The sequence below is a fragment of the Scyliorhinus torazame genome, chromosome 4, assembly GCF_047496885.1.
Source record: "Scyliorhinus torazame isolate Kashiwa2021f chromosome 4, sScyTor2.1, whole genome shotgun sequence".
NCBI classification, from domain to species: Eukaryota; Metazoa; Chordata; class Chondrichthyes; order Carcharhiniformes; family Scyliorhinidae; genus Scyliorhinus; species Scyliorhinus torazame.
Window position 1 is genome coordinate 138,148,995 of NC_092710.1, and position 20,292 is coordinate 138,169,286.

The following is a 20,292-nucleotide window of genomic DNA, read 5'->3' on the forward strand; positions in this document are numbered from 1 at the left end:
AACCAACTCCCCTGGGCCAGCCATGTGCTGAAGATGTTAGAGACCCGAAGCTCTGCCAAAGCAAATCTTCACCCAGCTCAAGGAAGGCTCCTGAACAAGTGGAGCATAAAGGAAGTGTTTCAAAGACATCCTGATGGTTTATCTCAAGAAATGCAACACAGACATCAATGTCATGCGCAGTCGAGACCTTCTTGGAGGAACCTCCTGATTGAAGGGACACAATGCTTCGAGGACACCCGATGGCAAGAGGAGGCCCGGAAAAGGAGCCTGAGAAAGAAATATCAGCAATCTAGAATCCAAGGACAGATTCCATCCACCTGCCAAGTTTTCAGTGGAAGACATGGCTCTAGGATTAGTCCCGGAGGGAGACTGTGTCCTGGCGCCCGTCAGGGTATGCCACGTAGGCGTACAGCGGGTTCGCCCTTTCGATCAAAGGGTCCAACTTATGGGTCCGCACAGGCTTGCGAAGGAGGACGGGTCCAGGAACGGTCAGCCATGTTGGGAGTGAGACCCCGGAGGTGGACTTCCTAGGGAAGTCAAAGAGACGTTCATGAGGGGTCTCGTTAGTCGCGGTGCAGAGGAGCAATCAGATGGAGTGAAGCGCGTCGAGGAGGGCCTCCTGCCAGCAGGAGACCGGGAGATTTTTAGACCGTCGGGCCAGCAGGACGGCCTTCCAGACCGTCCCAGTCTCCCTCTCCACCTGTCGGTTTCCTGGGGGTTGTAGCTGGTCGTCCTGCTTGAGGCGATGCCCTTGCTGAGCAGGAACTGAAGCAGCTCATCACTCATAAAATAGGATCCCCGATCACTGTGGAAGTAGTTGGAGAAATCGAACAGTGTGAAGATACTGTGGAGGGCATTAATGACCGTGGCAGAAGTCATATCGGGGCATGGGATGGCGAAAGGGAACTGGGAGTACTCATCGACCACGTTCAGAAAGTACGTGTTGGGGTCGGTGCTCAAAGGTGCGGGAGGCCTTCTCCAGGTGCACTCGATCTGGCCGGTAGAAGTGCGGCTTGGACTCCGTGCAGACCTGGCAGTCTCTGGTGACAGTCCTGACCTCCTCAATGGAGTAGGGCAGGTTGCGGGCCTTGATGAAATGGAAGAACTGGGTGACTCCCGGGTGGCAGAGGTCATAGTGGAGAGCCCGGAGTCGGTCTACCTGTGCGCTGGCACATGTACCATGGGATAGGGCGCATGGGGGCTCGTTGAGCTTCCCCGGGTGATACAAAATCTCGGAATTATAGGTGGAGAGCTCGATCCTCCACCTCAAGATCTTGTCGTTTCTGATCTTGCTCCGCTGTGTGTTATTGAACATGAAGGCAACCGACCGTTGGTCATGGAGGAGAGTTAATCTCCTGCCAGCCAGGTAATGCCTCCAATGTTGCACAGCTTCCACAATGGTTTGGGCCTCCTTTTCGAACGCAGTTTATTGGTGGTCCTCCGGGCGGATGGGGCGCTGGTGGAAGGCGGATTTCAGGTCCACTGTGGAAAAGACCCGATACTGCGCAATCTGATTGACCATGTCAGATATGCGTCGAGCTGTGTGTACCGATTGATGGTCTGACTGTAGTCAATGACCATCCTGTGCTTCTCCCCAGTCTTTACTACTACCACTTGAGCTCTCCAGGGGCTGTTGCTGGCCTCAATGACCCCTTCCCACAGAAGCCTTTGGACCTCCGACCTGATGAAGGTCCTGTCCTGTGCACTGTACCGCCTGTTCCTGATGGCGACGGGTTTGCAATCCGGGGTGAGGTTCGCAAACAAGGAAGGTGGATTGGCCTTAAGGGTTGTGAGGCCGCATACGGTGAGGGAGGGTAGGGGTCCGCCGAATTTTAAGGTTAAGCTTTGGAGGTGGCACTGCAAGTCCAGGACGAGTAACAGGGCAGCGCAGAGGTGGGGGAGGATATAGAGCCGGAAGTTGCTAAACTCTACGCCTTGGACGGTGAGGGTCACATGCAGTATCCCCGGATTTCCACGGAATTGGATCCGGAAGCCAGGGAGATTTTCTGGGTAACGGGGTGTACCGCGAGGGAGCAGCGCCTTACCGTCTTGGGGTGGATGAAGCTCTCTGTGCTCCCGGAGTCAAAAAGGCAGATCGTCTCGTGCCCATCGATTTTCACCGTCGTTGTTCATGTCGCGAGGTTATGGGGCCGGGACTGATCCAAGGTGATCGAGGCGAGCTGCGGCAAATGCTGGGAGGTCCCGGGCTGGTCAGCGGTGGTGGAGGTAGCGGCAGGCGATGAACAGCCAGGTGAGCAAAGGCAGCACGGTAGCATGGTGGTTAGCACAATTGCTTCACAGCTCCAGGGTCCCAGGTTCGATTCCCCGCTGGGTCACTGTCTGTGCAGAGTCTGCACGTTCTCCCCGTGTGTGCGTGGGTTTCCTCCGGGTGCTCCGGTTTCCTCCCACAGTCCAAAGATGTGCAGGTTAGGTGGATTGGCCAAGCTAAAATTGCCCTTAGTGTCCAAAATTGCCCTTAGTGCTGGGTGGGTTTACGGGGGTAGGGTGGATGTGTGGACTTGGGTAGGGTGCTCTTTCCAAGAGCCGAATGGGCCGAATGGCCTCCTTCTCCACTGTAAATTCTATAAATTCTATGTAGGTCCTGAGGCGCCGTCCAAATGGCACCTCGGGGCGCACATGGCGGGCGGCATCAAAGATGGTGGCACCCACGGGCCGCATATGGCCTGCGGAGAAGAAGATGGCGGCGCCCACGGGCCGCACGTGGCTTGCGAGGAGGAAAATGGCACCCCTCCCGGGTCTGCACGTGGGGGGTGCAGGAACGCCAGGCCTAGAAACAGCGGCGCCCGACCGGGCCTGGCAAACAGAAACAAAGTGTCCCTTCTTTCCACATCCGTTGCAGGTCGCGCTCCGCGCTGGGCAGCGCTACTGGGGGTATTTGTTCTGCCTGCAAAAATATTACTTGGGCCCCCCAGGGTTGGCTGGCAGCCGCGCGGCACTGGCTTGCGGTGAGCTGGAGTCGGCAGCTGGTGGGACCCATGATGCCCACGAGGGTGCCGCGCGGTTGGGGGCGTACGACTGGGCGTTACAGGAGGCCACTTCTAACGAGTTCGCGAGCTGCCTAGTTCCCTCAAGATCAAACGTACCCCCTTCCAATAGGTGCTGGCGGATGCACACAGACCTCATGCCCGTAATGAAGGTGTCTCGGATTAAAAGTTGTGTGTGCTGGACTGCCGAAACTGCCTGGCAGTCACAGTTCCTCCCCAGGATGAGCAGGGCATGCTAGAAATCGCCCAGAGACTCACCTGGGAGTTTCTGTCTCGTGGACAGGTGGTGCCTGGCATATAGTTGATTGACTGGCCAAACGTAATGTCCCTTCAGGAGCTCCATCGCTTCAGAGTAAGTGGGCGCATCCCGGATGAGAGGAAAAATGTCAGGGCTCACCCGTGAATAAAGGACTTAGAGCTTCTGTGCGTCCGAGGGTTCCTTAGCAGATGTTCGGAGGTAGCTTTCGAAGCAGGCTAGCCAGTGGTCAAAAGCGGACGTAGAGTTGGCTGCTTGAGGGCTCAGCTGCAGGTGATCAGGCTTGATGCGACGATCCATCGTTTAAAAAATCTTTGCTCAATAAATTGATGCACTATCAATTACCACAAAGACATGAGTAGTGGAATAATCAAGGCTTTATTGAGCTAAGATGTTGTGCCTCCTGTAGCTGCCACCAGAATGGCTGCAGCACCGGTGCGCACACACATTTATGCGCCGCCTACTGGGCGGAGCCAACAGGCAGGGATTTACCCATGTACCTCTATTATACATGTCTTACCATAATACATATAATACTGCTAGTGGTGACTACCACACACTGAAACCCAGGCTGCCTGTTTAGGTGGACATATGAGATACTGTAGCACTATTCTAAGCAGGGCTGGGAGGTTCTTTTACTGTCCTGGCCAAAATTTATCCTCAAAATAAATGTATCAAACATGGCTCTGTTGGTAACAGTGTCAACTTTGTGTCAAATGGTTGCAAAGTCAAATTCCACTCCCAGAAACCTGGGTACATTGTCGAGGATGTAATTTTTTTGGATAAGAAACTTAAATTGAGATCTAATTGCCCTCTTAGGTAGTTGTAAACGATTCCACGGCACTCTTTTGAAGAGAAGGGGGAGTTACCCTGCATTACAAAATATACTTCTCACTCAACATCATTTTACAAAATACAGCTTATCTGGTCATTATCATACTTCTTTTGGATGGATTTGCTGTGACCCACTGGGCTGGATTCTCTGGTTCCCCTGCTATGTGTTTCTCAGCTGGTGGCGGGATTCTACACCCCTGCTGTTTGTCAATGGAATTTCCCATTGAAGCCACCCCACATCACTGGGATATCCACGGGCAGGGGTACGTTGCCATCGGGAAAAATGAATCGCAACGGCCAGAGAATTCCAGCCAGTCCTATTTCCTGCACCATAACAGTGATTACACACAAGGGCTGTAAAGGCCTTTGGGATACCGTATTGTAATGAAATGCAAGTCTTCCTTTCTGTTTCTTTAAAAAATATCAAGAACAAATTACCTGCTCATTCAGCTCTTTTCTGTTTGTGTGATTATACTGTCAAACCTTTCTCCAAGACATCAACTACTGCACTTCAAACGTGAAGCATACTGCTATTCCCTGAGGATCTGGGCGTGAATTTGATTTAATATTGTTTGCCAAGATGAAACAAAGTTTGTAATAATTTAACAACAAGCCTGGAATAAGCATTTGGAAATCTGCATTGTAATTTTCAAATAGTGATTGGATTACTCACTGTTAGGCAAAAATAACCACAACTTTAGCTTATTCACTACATACTACAAGGAACATAAGACATAAATCTGAGAAAATTAAAGAAATCTCAAAGCATAATGTGGTTACAATTATGTAGTATTTTGTTGCTGACTTAACAAAACAATCTGCTTCTTGATCCTTTTGAATTTGCTGAAGCTATATGATTTACCGTGGATGCCTTACATACCTCTAATTGAGGTTCTTGTGGCATGTGAATTCTGTCAATATTGAGTGACATACCCTCATCTCCACTCATTTCTGAAATTCAGTATATTTCAGTATGCTGGTAGGTGATCTCAAGGAAAACATCAATATCAAGAGCTAGCAGAGTAGTTCCACATCCCACACTTTCCAATGGACTGGAGCTACACACCATAGGTGAGTGGTGCTTCCCTTAAGGGGGGATTTATATTAAATGTAAGTGTCAAAACCTGGAGTTAAGTAGGACATGGGTTACTAATGAAGCCTTAAGCGAGACTGGGCTGTGGGGAATATGTGCCCTCCCCCCACCCTTCTACATCGGGACACCCTCTTCGACATCCTGTATAAAACCGGAGGGCCATGAACTGTGAGTGTCTCCTATCGTAGAGTAACTACTCTGTACTCTTGTTCTGTTGCATTAAACCTTTTTCCTTTTGATTTAACCTTTTTGTCTCCTTTCCGGACCTTATATTAGTCAGACTGCAAGAAAATTTGCACTAATTAAGATGGGCTTTAAGGCTGTTCTTTGTCCCAATCAGGATAATTGGCCCTTGCATTCTTTGCACTTCTCTGCTTTACCTTGCTCTCAGGTGTCAGCCATTTCTACTATCAGATGTTGCTATGATAGGTGGGATCTTCCGGCCATACCTAAAGTCAATGGATTCTTGGCAGGACCACCGCATTTCTGACAGCAGATCCTGCCATGGTGGGCCTGGAAAATCCCAGCTTTTATTTTATTTGCTTTGAATTTAGGTGTGTCCTGGAAACCATTTTGGATTTAGTGGTGTTGGCCACTACGGCAATTTGTCTGAGCACCTCAATTTATGAGAATTTACTCATTCTGCCCTCCATCTGCTTGAATGATCGCACACTCCAGGTGTGTAACAATAATACTCCCCTGAAACCTGTCCTTTTGCACATGCACTTCTTCAATATCATCAAAGGCATGGACTTCATAAGCCAAGGCTTGATATGATTTGGTGAACTGCCTTGTTGAATGGTAAGGCGTTCCTACCATTTAGGAAGGATATGAACACACTTTAGGAGGGCTTTGGAGAGAGCACAGCAGTGATTTTACGAGAATAGTTCCTTTGGACGAGGCAACGATGACATGGATGAATTGGAGAAGCTGGGGTTGTTCTTGGAGCAGTGAAAGCTAAGAAGAGATTTTATGGAAGTGTTTTAAATCAGAAAGGGCACAGATTTAAGGTAAATGACAAAGGAAGCAGAATTAACAGGAGGGCAACCTTAAATAATAATTTTAAATAGCGGTGTCATTCTCGGTGTTGCAGGCGCCAAGAAACAGCCCGCTAAATGGGCTCAAATCTGTTTTTGTCCTGTTAAATCATGCCCGAAGACGTGAGGAACTTAAATATGATTGTACTTCTTAAATTTATTATTAATATAATGTAAAGCAAAAGGAACACATCACGCACCCCCACATGCTGTAGGTGATTTTACCTCACTAAAACATGATCATTTCTAACTGTTGGAACACTCTATTTGCAGAGACCTCCTAGTCTCTACAAAAGCTCTTGAAACTTCCTCTTCTAAAAATATGACAACCTTTTCATCCTTAGGCGGACTTGACTGTCAGCCTGCGTAAGACTCTCTACATCTCATTACCCCTCTTCAGAGCCAAGAAAGGCATCAAAGACTTTCCAATGCAATATATGAGACATTCTTTTCTGATTGCAAAGAAAGTCTAATGAATTTCTCATTATTTACAGTCTGTGGGGAAGCAGAATTGAAGTTAGTTCATTTGCATTTTCAATCCATATTACCTCAGAGATTTTGTTTTAACTCGTGTGAATACAATATACTTTTAAAGCCCAACATTTATGGTAACTCTTTTCCCAAATGGTACCTGTTGTTAAAAAAATCATCAGAAAAGAATGCAAAATAAAATAAAATAAAATAAAAAACTGACCAATTTCCTTTGTTTTCTGAACCCTCTATCATATTTAAAGACAGGTAATAACATAAAATTCTCGTAAAAATTATTCAATTTTGTTTCACAAATTTTAAACATAAAATTATAATAAACAAAACAAATCACTTTATTTTTCAAAAAAAATATTATTATGCAAAACATAAGCAAATAGGAGCAGGAGGAGGTCATTCAACCCTTTGAGCCTGCTCCACCATTCAGTATGATCATAGCTGATCCTCTGTCTCAACTCCATACTCCTGCACTCTCCCCATACCCCATGATGTCTTGAGAGCATATAAATCTATCTATTTCCTTCTCAAATCTATTAAGTGACTTGGCTTCCACAGGCTTCTGTGGTAGAAAATTCCATAGGTTCACCACCCTCTCAGTGAAGAATGTTCTCCCCATCTCAGTCCTAAATGGCCCACCCCATTTCCTGACCCCTTGTTATGTGGGTGGGAAAGATGTCTGCGAAATGCACTTTCTTTCTTGATGGAATGTGATACTATCATCCAATTCTTCAGATCTTTCTTGAGCAAGGTTCAAGATATAAACCAACAGATCATTTATTTGATGGAGAGTCGCTAAATAAAGAGTTTTCAATATCAAACAATGATCCTACAGTAAGTTATATTGCTATTTCCTCGTGGCATACCAAAGTCTCCTTTCGGAATTTGAGAACGGATGTTCGCCTTCAATTTTGCAGAACACCAGTAACACAAAATATAACCTTCCTGCTGACCTCAGACTGATTTATTGGGTGCAGACATCCTGAGGTAAGCTTTATAACTAAATATTGACCCTTCTTCTTATAGGTGTAGCCCAGGTTTCTTCACCAGGAAGAGCTGGCGCTGAAACTCAAAAAGACTAAGATGGATTAATGTATGCCAGATAGCTCAAAATATGAAAAAATATAGAAAAACTGCAGACTTTAGAAAGCTTACAAGAAAATAGAAAGAACTCAGCAGATCAGACATGTGAGAAGATTCATTTTGGTAGGACGAACATGGGAGAGACAATATGAAATAAGAGGTACAATTCTGAAGGGGGTACTGGAGTAGAAGGGCCTGGGAGTGTATATGAATAGATCATTGTGGCAAGGTGGAGAGAGCAGTTAAGAAAGCATTCAGTATCCTTGGCTTTATTAATAGGGGCATAGAATACAATAACAAGGTGGTTATGTTGAACTTATAAAATGCACTAGTTAGACCTCAGCTAGAGTTGTGTACAGTTCTGGACACCACACTATCAGAAGGATGTGAATGCATTGGAGAGAGTGCAGAAGAGATTTTCAAGAATGGTTCCAGAGATGAGAGACTTCAGTTATGATGGTAGATTGGAGCAGTTTGGATTGTTCTCCTTGGAGGGGAGAAAGGCTCAGGTACTCAAGGTACTCAAAATCATGAAGGGGCTGAATATATTAGATAAGGAAAAACTGTTCCCGCTCATAAAAGGATTGAGAATCAGAGGGCACAGAATGAAAGTAATTTGCAAAAGAAGCAAATGTGATGCAAGAATCAACCTTTTCACACAGTGCGTGGTTTGGGTTTGGAATGCACTGCCTGGTAGTGTGATGGACGCAGGTTCCCTCCAGACATTCCTGAGGGCAGTAGATGATTTGAATAGAAACAATGTGCCGAGATACGAAGAAAAGGCAGCGGAATAGCACTCAGTCATAATGTTATACGGAGAGCTGGTGCAGACACGATGGGCCTCATCCTGCGCAGTAACACTTCTGACAAAAAACTAAAAGTCAATTAGAATCTGCACAGAGCACAGATGTTTGAAGTATGGTCCTTTCATCAGATCTCAGTTCTGATGATAAGCTTGTACTTGAATATTTAACCAGTCTCACTTACCAAAGGATGATGTCTGACCGATTCAAATTTGCTGTTTGAAGACATGTTAGATCAAAAAACATCCCACCCTACCAAGAGGAGACGGGGAAGCGAGACATTCGTAATGAAGTGGAACACTTCACCTCAGCATTAACTGGCCAACTGCAGAGTTAAATTTGGGCTTCAGTTAATTCAGTCATAGAATTACAGAATCATAGAATCCCTACAGTGCAGAAGGAGGTTATTCGGCCCATCGAGTCTGCACCGAACCGCCGAAAGACCACGCTACCCTGGCCTATTCCCCCGCCTCATTCCGTTCCCACCTAACGTTTTGAACACTAAGAGGCAATGCCAAGGAGCATGGCCAATCCACCTAACCTGCACATCTTTGGACTGTGGGATGAAACCGGAGTGCCCGGAGGAAACCCATGCAGATACTGGGAGAATGTGCAAACTTCACATAGACAGTCACCCGAGGCCGGAATTCAACCCGGGACCCTGGAGCTGTGAGGCAGCAGTGCTAACCACTTGCCACCGTGCCGCTCTTATGTAACATCAGCTTAAGAACTGAACAACTTTCTGCCAGATCTAATCTACAGGGGCAGGCCATTGAGGGTCAGAACAGAACCTGTCAGGTCAGTTTCTTTAGTATTTAAAATGTTTACTTTTAAGACAATACCACTGCCAGTTAATACCCTCTCACCCTCCACACCACAGCTCAATCTACATCAATGCTAATGATCATTCCTGTAGATCCTCAGTGATGGCATCCCACCTCCCAAAAATCCCACTTCCAGCTATTTGCTTTGTTTATGAATTTGACGGAGTTTGCAAAAGGGGTCGACAAAGCTTTAAAATCAGCTGGTCCTCACTTCATTCCTACTTCAAACCTACCACATGTTGATTCCACCACCTGTTAAAATTGACCTAATTTAGTACACCATCGGACATCCAACAATTTAGAGACATTTTATGAAAGATGTGGACAATAGATTCAATTCATTAACTCTTCTGTTCCAGATAGTTTAGTAATCATTGAATTGTAATTTCCCTGCATAATTAGAGAAGCAGCAGCATGTCAGTTAGAAACAGCCTTGCCTATGACCAATCCATGATCCACCGATGCCCATTGTCTAGATTATAAAGGGCAGAATCCTCCGGTCCTCCAGCCGCGTGTTGCTCATCAGCGCGCTGTTCGCTGTCGGTAGGATTCTTTACTCCTGCCACTTGGCCATGGGATTTCCCATTGAAGCTACCCCACACCTCCGGGAAACCCATGGGAACAGAGAATCCCAACAGCTGGAGAATTCCGGCCAACATTTCTGTGTCATTTTATTGAAGTCATGGCCGGGATTCTCCCCTACCCGGCGGGGCGGGGGGTCCCGGCGGGATGGAGTGGCGTGAACCACTCTGGCGTCGGGCCGCCCCAAAGGTGCGGAGAATCCGCATCTTTAGGAGCCAAGCCCTCACCTTGAGGGGCTAGGCCCGCGCCGGAGTGGTTGGCGTGCTGTCGACCAGCAGTAAAGGCCATTGGCGCCACGCCAGCAGGGCCGAAAGGACTTCGGCAGATGGCGGAAGACCGCACATGCGCAGGAGCGGCAGCGGCTGCTGACGTCATCTCCGCGCATGCGCAGGGGGGGTGTCTCTTACGCGTCGGCCATGGTGAAGACTGTGGCCGATGCGGAGGGAAAAGAGTGCCCCCACGGCACAGGCCCGCCGGTGGATCGGTGTGCCCCGATCGCAGGCCAGGCCACCGTGGTGGGCCCCCCTTGGGGCCAGTTCGCCCCGCGCCCCCGCAGGACCCCGGAGCCCGCCCGCGCCGCCTAGTCCTGCCAGGAAGAGAGGTGGTTTGATTCTCGCTGGAGGGACAGGCATTCCAGCAGTGGGACTTCAGCCCATCGCGGGCCGGAGAATCGCCGGGGGGGCCCGCCAACCGGCACGATTCCCGCCCCCACCGAATATCCGGTGCCGGAGAATTCGGCAACCAGCGGGGGCAGGATTCACGCCAGCCCCCGCCGATTCTCCAACCCGTCGGGGGGTCGGAGAATCCTGCCCAATATTAGTGTAAACCCTTTGGGGGCCAAATTTGCTCGACACCAAAGAAACAGGCCTGAAGATCATGATGCACGATCGTCGAATCAGCTGATTGCAGTGTAGGCGGCATAACAAGTTTGTGCTGTTTGCACATTTCAACCATTTCAGCATCCAACTAGTGCTAACTACACTGTTGATGGCTGAATGCTGGAGCAGAGAACCAATATTGTGAGTGGCAAGCACAACTTCCAAATTAACCTGCACCATTTAAAACCAGCAAATATCTCTTCAACAGGAGATCCATTGTGGCTGGAGCAAATATCAATAATTCAGGAAGTGACTCAGTCCTTGGAAATATTAAATAATGACACAATATGGGACAGAGAGAGGTTCAAGTTCTCAGATGCTGGGCTGGAGGCCTTGATGAATGAGGTAGAAAGTAGGTGTCATGTATCCATAGGGGCCCAGGAAGCTATCCAGACAGTTGATTAGAAGGCATTTGGAATATGTAGTCATGAAGTCAATCGCAGTGGACTTGTATGGAGGACTGCAAGAGGTCCAGTGACCTCCCACATGTGGTCAGGGTATGAATGCACATTCGAAAGTCATATCCGACCAACTCCACCATAAGTCTCAGATACAGGGTGTAATTCTCCGGCCTTGCTGCACTTTCGCTCCAAGGAGAGCCGGTGAATAGCGGGAGAGAACGAAAATGAGAACCGCGCCAGGAGTCAAACAGTTTGTGATGCAACCGGCCCGCTCCCACAGGTGAAATCAGGATCCCACCACAGCATGGCGAGAAAGCAATTATCACCATGTAAGCCCTTTATCTACACAATTAATAGGAGCCATCCCATATCAAACAGTCCCCATTGATTCATCGGCCTCCCCAGCAAGTGGTCATGCTGGCGCCAATTAGTACTCCTTTTGAAAAACGTGAAATGGGCGGAAGGGCTTCTGCAGGCTGTCGAAGAGGTGAGTAGCCATCTTTGCTCACAGGCAAAGAGCCCAGGAGCACTGGGCTTGCTATCCCAGTCTATGCAGTTAGTACTGCTGCCTCATAACGCCAGGGGCCAGGTTTGATTCCGGCCTTGGGTGACTGTCTGTTTGGAGTTTGCACTTTCTCCTTGTGTCTGCGTGGGTTTCCTCCAGGTGCTCTGGTTTCCTTCCACAGCCCAAAGATGTGAAGGTTAGATGGAGTTATTGGGGATAGGGTGGGGGAGTGAGTCTAGGTGGGGTGCTCTTTCAGAAGGTCGGTGCAGATTCAATAGGCCGAATGGCCTCCTTCTGCACTGTAGGAGTTCTAATTCTATGACAGGCATGTCCTCACCCCATGGAGTAGAATATGTTGGGCATTATTGGGACATCCATTTCTTGGGTCAACAGTGGGCTGAAATGATCAAAGATGATGGGAACTTTATTTCGAATCCTCCTTCTCACCTCCCCATCTCATACTCTTCTAATTTACAAGATGTAGGTGGTGTAGACATGCACCTCTTACTTTCACCCCTCCCAGGTTGTGTGCCTTTCAACTGTCAGATATCAATAAAGTGCAACTTGACCAGGCAGTGGAGGAACAGCAGAATGGCAAAGATGGTAAAGATACATTGTCATTTGATTCACACTCACAGCCATCAAATCAGATACAGGCACTCCTTGTAGCTTAGAGGGCAGCACAGAGGAGACAGAGGAGGGACCTGCATGTGGTGAGACAGTGGGCATGAGTAGCCTACAGTCAAGCCAAGGGTCAAGGATAGCACAGGTTCAACATCACAGAGCACAAATTCTGCTGTAGATGATTCTGATGATGAATTCAATGGGGCCGACTACGGAGGAACACTGATGGATAGACACAACAAAATGTGTGGTACACTGGGAAGCTTGTGATCAATATCAAGGAGCTTGGCAGAAGTCCGGCATCAACTTTGTTCAAAGTTTGGTGCCCACATGTGGACCATTCTGCAGTATCTGATGGCCGATATCACAGCTCCCATTGCAGAATCAGCAGCTACTGGCCAAAATCTGAGGGATGCAGTGAAAGATCAGACTGCTGCCATCATAGTTGTTGATATCAGTTTGCAAAGGGACTTGAGTGTGCCTAAGTAATCTAGAGACCTGTCCAACAGATTATGAGAATTGTTGAGACGCCAGCAGAGTGACAGTAACCTCATGGAGAATAAACCTGCTATCCTCTCAGGAAGGCAGCTTTCACACTCCCAAACAATCCGCCAGTACACTTTTCTACCAATCAGTCCAAATGACTGCCCAATATACCGAAATGGTGCAGCATTCTCCAGGCCTTCTAGGTCCACAGCTGCTCGATGGTATCTTCCAAGGCCTTTTACAGTCTCCTTCACTGAACTCAGCAATGTCCCATTCTTCAGCTACTGGGCTTGCACTAAATGGGAGCACGAAGACAGGCAAAGGCAAATGGAAAGTAAGCACTAAAGGAGTGCACAAGAGTGATAATTTGGCTGTTGCATGCACAATGGAATGATTTCATTTATAAATTCAATTTGTAATAATAATAATCTTTATTAGTGTCACAAGTAGGCTTACATTAACACTGCAATTTAGTTACTCTGAAAATCCCCTAGTCACCACATTCCAGCGCCTGTTCGGGTACACTGAGGGAGAATTCAGAATGTCCAATTCACCTAACAAGCATGTCTTTTGGGACTACTGGGAGGAAACCGGAGTGCCTGGAGGAAACTCACGGAGACACAGGAAGAACATGCATACTCCGCACAGACAGTGACCCAAACCAGGAATCGAACCTGGGACCCTAGTGCTGTGAAGCAACAGTGCTAACCACTGTGCTAACGTGCCACCCTTGTGCATATTTTGAGTTGGTTTTTGTTTTTCCATTGTGGTTAATTGAGCGTCATAATATTCAGCGACAGAGAGACTATTGTTGACTAGGAAATTGGGGTTGTGGTTATCAGTATCCCATTCGTCTGAATTCTTTATGGACAGCCTGGGCCGAAAGGTGCTGTCTTGGCTTTATCCTCTCCATCTTCCCCTTCCTCCCTCCCAGTGGGATGATGAAAATATCTCCAGCTCCTGCCTTAATGGGGCCCGAATCCTTAAATTTCATTGGCAGCATCACCTGCTGTTTCACTGGTAATTGTGGTTCTCCCTCTGCTCGGAGTTGGTAGTTGTAGCTCCAACAGGTGACATATTTCAATGAGGACATCCTTATGGAAGTCAAGACATTGTTCCTCACTGAGGTTCAGGGAGTAGATTTGCTCCCTGAACACCAAGGTTGCATATGGCCTCCTGCTGAACCCCTCCCCACCTTTTCCTCCTCCTCCTCCCAGCAGCTTGCCCTTCTATATGCGGCTGTTGTTCATTTGCCAAGTCATGTTGCCTTCCAAGTGAGTCCTTCCCCATACTCCCACATCAGCGACCAACTGAATTGTGTCCATCAAAACTTTGAAGCCAGCACCTGCCACTCCCCCTGTGGACTTATTTTCACTTTGACACAACTTTAGAGAGCAAGAAACACATGTAGAAACAAAATAACAGCCAGAACAAATAAGTAGTTTCTGGTCCCATTAAGCTGTGAGTGGGTGGGGAGAGGGGAGGGTCCTTCCTCTTGTTGAACTGTGTTCAGCTGTATAAGGTTCAGAGAAGTTGAGCATTGAGCTCCAAAAAGGCATGGCTGGTGTCAAATCAGTTCTGCACACATTACACACTGATGGATACCATGATATGCATCTTGTGTATAATTCCAATGGCACCCGTCCCCATGTATGCGCTCATCAGTATGGCATGATTCACCCCAGAAGTGTGGAGACATCATTTTGGAGGTGTAAGTGCACTGTTAGCGCCCAAATAATGGGCCCAAGCAATCCCAATTTCATGCTGTTCATGTCCTATTATTAACCATAGAGAATCCAAATCAATTCTCCTGAAACAGACAAAATGCTTCACAAACAACTACAGAGCAATGGAAAGCAGCAAATCCTTTTGTTCTCCAGATTGCAAAATAATTTTTTTATGTTCATGATATCAATGTTACCTTGTTGTGAAGCAGTATTACCTGCCAAACATTTTCTTCTGCATCTCCTTGCTTCAGTCCATTATTTGACACACACAGCAACAGCATGCATTTATATAGCGCCTTTAACAATGTAAAATGTCACCAGAGTGTTATCAAATAAAATTTAACACCAAGCCACTTAAGATATTTGAATACAGGGCCAAAAGCTTGGTTAAAGAGGTAGATTTTTAAAAAGAGTGTTGAAGGTGAAGAGAAAGGCAGAGAGGCTCTGAGGTTTCGGGAGGGAATACCTCCGCTGAGGGCCTAGGCAGCTGAAGATACTAATATCAATGGTGGGGAAATTAGCACTGGGCATGCTCAAGAGGTCAGAATGAGAGGATTGCAGTTATCTTGAAGGGTTTGGAGACTGGAGGAGATCACAGAGATAGGGAACAGAGAGACCATGGAGGGGTTTGAAAACAAGGATGAGAATTCTAACATCAACATGTTGCCAGACTGGAAGCCAGTGTAGGTCTTGGGGGTAATGGGTGAATGTTATTCATTGCAACTTCGGAAACGGGGAGCAGAGCTTTGAATGAGCCCATGTTTATGTAATAGATAGTTAAGAGTCAATCTAAAATGAAGTCATTTGTCCAAAAACGATGAACTGTTCTTAAAATTCAAGCACAAAAGGAAGAGGAGCAAAATGTGTCCCTTTTACAAAAATAGCCACAAACTTGTCTTTTGTCCAATTCACCTTCACTTTAATCCAGGTGTGACTTTTCCACAGTGATTCAATACTTTTCATTGACTTTCCTTGCCTCTTTTTCATTCAGGGTTTGCCTAAATCTTATCAGATTTTTCATTTAATACCGTGGAGAAAGGTGTGTTTCTTTCACCGATACATACTTTTAATTTATTTCACATTTAATTAATTTTCAAAGCAAAGCCATATTTGAAGTATTTTTGAAAGGTGAATTCCATATCTGGTATAGGCCGGGATTTTTGAAGTCAGAGGCTGGAGTTTTCCAGCAGCTCGCTGGCAGCAGGTTTCTCTGGTCCTGACAGCAGTGCTCCCCGGTCCACAGATTTCCCGGCGACGTGGGGTGGCTTCAATGTGAAATCTCATTGACAGCGGTGGCAGTAGATAATCCTGCTATGAGCGAACGGTGCACCGCCTTCCGCTGACAAGTAACATGGGATTGGGAGGTCGGAGAATCACATCCAGAGTCTCCTGGCTCCTGAAAACCTCTACGCCCACCGGTGCAGCTTGAGGCTGGTGGAAATCACGACTGATCTCCATGAACAGACGTGATGAATATGCCGGGGAGCTTGGAGGCAATTTTAGCCCCTGAGTGGTCGGGGATAAGACAGAACAGTGGCCTGGCACTGCCCTCTGGCGCCCTGGCAGTTCCAAGGATTACTGTGTGGGTGCAAAAGGGCACTGCGAGAGTTCCAGTTTCCCAGGGAAGTGCTGGAGTGCTGAGGGGCACTGCCAAGAGGCAGGGGCCTGAGAAAGGGCATAGAAATGAAAGGGAGGGGATTGATGGGGGGAATTAAGGGTGCCTGAAAGTGGGGTGCATGAAGGGGGGAGGAGTCTGAAGGGGGAGCCTGAAGAAGAGCATGGAGGGGGCTGCATGAAGAGGGGGAAATGGAAGAGGGGGGCCTGAAGGCAGACCTGAAGGGGCGGCATGAAGTGAGGGGGCTTCCACTACCCCATAGCGGATGACGGTCTCTTGGGGAGGGAGCTCTGGTACCAGCGATATGGGGGAGGGGGGATGCTGATGTAAGTGAGCCGATGACGGGGCAGCCTCCAATGATGAGTATGAGGCAGAGTGGGACTGTAGAGTTGTCTGGAGATTTCTGAGTAGCTGGTCGTGGAGACCCCACTCCAAAAACAAATCTACGTGTGGGAAGATTCAGTGAGAACCTCCCCAAGCTCCAAAGCAATGGCCATGATTCTCCCGATCTGCGACTCCATGCTCACCAGTGGGAAAATCAGAATGATTCTCACTGGCGCCAGGAGTGACGCCGACATGCCATGCAATGGTACATGAAAATGTTTTTTCCTTAAATGGATTTTCGGTGCCATTCAATTGCACAACAGGGTCTGTGCTAGAATGGAAGGAACAGGATTCTTTAATAGGCCATACACCTCAGAGACTGGGGTGACTTGTTTTAAGGGCACCCCCAATCTCAAAATGGTGCTGCAGCTTCCCTCGGATTCCTGGCATTATACTTCTCCCACCTAACTCACTGGCAACCACCCCCAGCAAGTTCCCCCTTCAGCCTCCCTTATTTCTCCAGCCTCCCATTCCTCCCTTCTGCTCCCCACCATCTTCCCCTTCAGACCCTGCCGCTTGACAGTGCCAACCTGACACCTTGCGATCTGAGGGGTGGCCAGGTGAACATCCTCCCAACAGTTGCCTCAGGGAGCTGAGAGGGATATTCATGGCAAGTGGGGGTCAGAGGATCTTGTGCTGGGCTGGAGGGGCACAGGTTGGGGGTCTTTCCTGAGATGGGCTCATCTGGCCGGTCCGATCCCCCTATATGCAGCCTTTAAACCCACAGCAGCTTTTTCTAGGAAACACTTGAGAACAAAGCGACAGCCTCATTTAAAAAAAACTACGGTTAGGAAAACACCTGCTGCCCTGATTTAATAGATCCCTGCAGAGCTATATAAGAACATAAGAACTAGGAGCAGGAGCAGGCAATTCAACCCTTCAAGTCTGCTCTGCCATTCAATACAATCATGGTTGATCTCACTATGGCCTCAACTCCACTTTATTGCTCGTTCTCCATAACCCTTCAACCCATTACTAATTAGAATTCTATCTACCTCCTCCTTAAATTTACTCAATGTCCTGTCATCCTCCACACTCTGGGTTAGTTAATTCCACAGATATACAAATAAACAACCTTAAACCCCTCTTTGAAAGTGCCTCGCTCTGTCAATCAAAAAGCTTTTAGCAGGCAATGATATGTGAAATTGAATGTAAACAATGAAGTTAAAAGCTTTTAGCTTTCTCGGCATACATACAGTCTTGTATACTTTAAAGGGCAATGAAATTTACTGTGAAAAAAACACTTCAAAGTTTTCGATCACCTTGAAGAGATTATTTTTATCCTCATCTCATAGACCTTTAAACTTGGTGTACTGACAGACTTTTTAAAGGCTTTACGGGTACATATGGGATCATTTTCACTTACATTGAGAGATGCGTATTTCTGACATACTGACTGACCGTTTGAAGGGTTTAAAGGCTGAAGAAGGGGAGTGCAGCCAAATGAGCCCTATCCCAGGAAAGGTCCCCGAGCTAAGCATCTCCAGCCCAGCACAAGCATCCTGACCCGACTCCCCATGAAGGACACCCCTTGGCACCCTGGAGGCAATTGTTAGGTGAGTACATATCCCAGTGCGATCGCTCGGATTGCAAGACTGCGGGTCCACGCTCCTCTGGACTTTCAGCAATTCATGCTGGTGGAACTCTCAGCTTGGGGGGATGCTGGAGCTTCATGTTCCTGCCGGGTTGGGGTGGAAAGCTCATTGGGGATGTTGCATTGCTGGGGAGGGGGGGGGGGGCTGGCTGTGTGACTTGTGACTGGTTTTGTGCCCAGCGCGAGTCCTGATTTTGACCTGACATGGGATTCAGTGGACCATTGCGAATCCCATAGATAGCAGGAGGTGCTGGAGAATAGTAGCCAATGACTAAGTGTGGGAAAATTGCAGTGGGAGTGCATTGGAACAGCCAATGCGATTTGTACCAGTTTTCCTGCCTGAAATGACACTTGGTCATTTTTTGAGAAAATTCCACCCATGGTGTCTGGACCCATAACGACTCAGAAATAGTCACTGCACTTTCAAGAATCATTTAAAATAGTTTTGCTGCATTGTCGAAAATGAACTGAGTCAACTTTGTCCGAAAACAATTTATGTTTAAAGCAAATGCATTGTACACAAGTTCAATTTGGTGAATATTGTGGATGTTGGAAGATTGAAATAAAAGAGAAAATTCTGGAAATACGCAGTAGGTCAGAGAGCATCTGTGGAGAAAAAAATGGAGGCTAGTTTTTTCCACTCCTGTTCCACTCCTTTTCCACTTCCTGCGAGCGGAACTCATGAGAGGCCCATATCGCCTGCAGCAGCAGGAAGTATTATTGCGATTGGCCCCACTCCCTGCCAGTGGCGTAATGACAATCTCAATGTTCAGCATCAAGAAAGCAGTTAGCATAAATTTGAACATAATTATCAAGCCTCCATGCCTGATAATACATCCCATGTTAGATTACCCACTCATGCCTGCTCTAGGGCATGCCAACATGAATTACAACTAGTCTACCACCGCATGTACCTGGCGTGTTGACCCGCGGAAGGAGCTCTGGTGAGTTCATTGCGCTGTGTGGGGGAGGCGGGGGGAGCATCATACTTGGTCAGTGCCGATAAGAACTATATTGCTGCCAGGATGGGCTCGCCACCAGCGTGAAGTTGTTTTCTCCTCACAATATGTCAGAGAAAGCCAACATTGTGGCCAACAGCTTCAACACCACCTTTCCCGTCTGCAACCGCATCTGCAAGAAAATGCTAAAATCCCACCCAGAGGTAAGATTGCAGGGCAATGACCTTTCAACGGAACTGGGAAAAGTTAGAAACGTTATCGGTTTTGAGCAAGGGGTGGATGAGACGAGGAAGATCTGTGACAGGGTGATTGAATGACGGAAGAGTTTGTCTTACAGGGCCAAGGGGAATGAGGATGTGGCAAAATTAGAAACAACCAACCAAAAGATGTGGCTAGAGCACAGAGTGTTTGGTGTTGCTGTCTGAAAACAGAAACAAGAGGAGAATCGAAACATGCAAAGAAAAGAAAACAAAGTGGGGCAAACGCTTACAGTCTGAAATTGTTGAGTCCAGAAGGCTGTAAAGTATTATTTTTAAGGTGAGCTTCCTCGAGCAAAATAAATTTAGGGAATAGTTTAGAGTGCTATGAATCAGTTCAGCCTTTTCATTATTGCTATTCTTTTATAAGTCTTGAAAAGTCTCAGAATCAGATCCGTTGTGCTCCATATAATAATAAATTGTAAGTAATAAACAGTGCAGTGCTTTTGCTTTTCCTCCCTACTTCTATTTGCAGCAGGGAAATATACTTTACAGAATTCCAACAATATTTTTCATTGTTGTTTGAAGCAAGAGAGTGGATGAGCATCTCACTTTCTACTGCTTCAAACTAACTACAGATAGTATAGTGTATATTTGTCTTTGTGTCAATGTTAGCATAGCACATAGGGAATGAAGAACAAGTACAGTGTTCAGGCAAAGCTAGGCTGGAGAGCAAAGTTCAACATAACTAGAGTCTATTGATATAATTCAGTCCCAATTTGCAATCGTATATTATGTCCTGAATTGTAAATGATCATTTTGATTGTATATTAGTTACAGATGAATAATGAGATCTAAAGGTAAAGTTGTCACAGTCCTAGAGAGTATAGGTTGCTTTCCCCTTTGAGGGGGAGAGCTG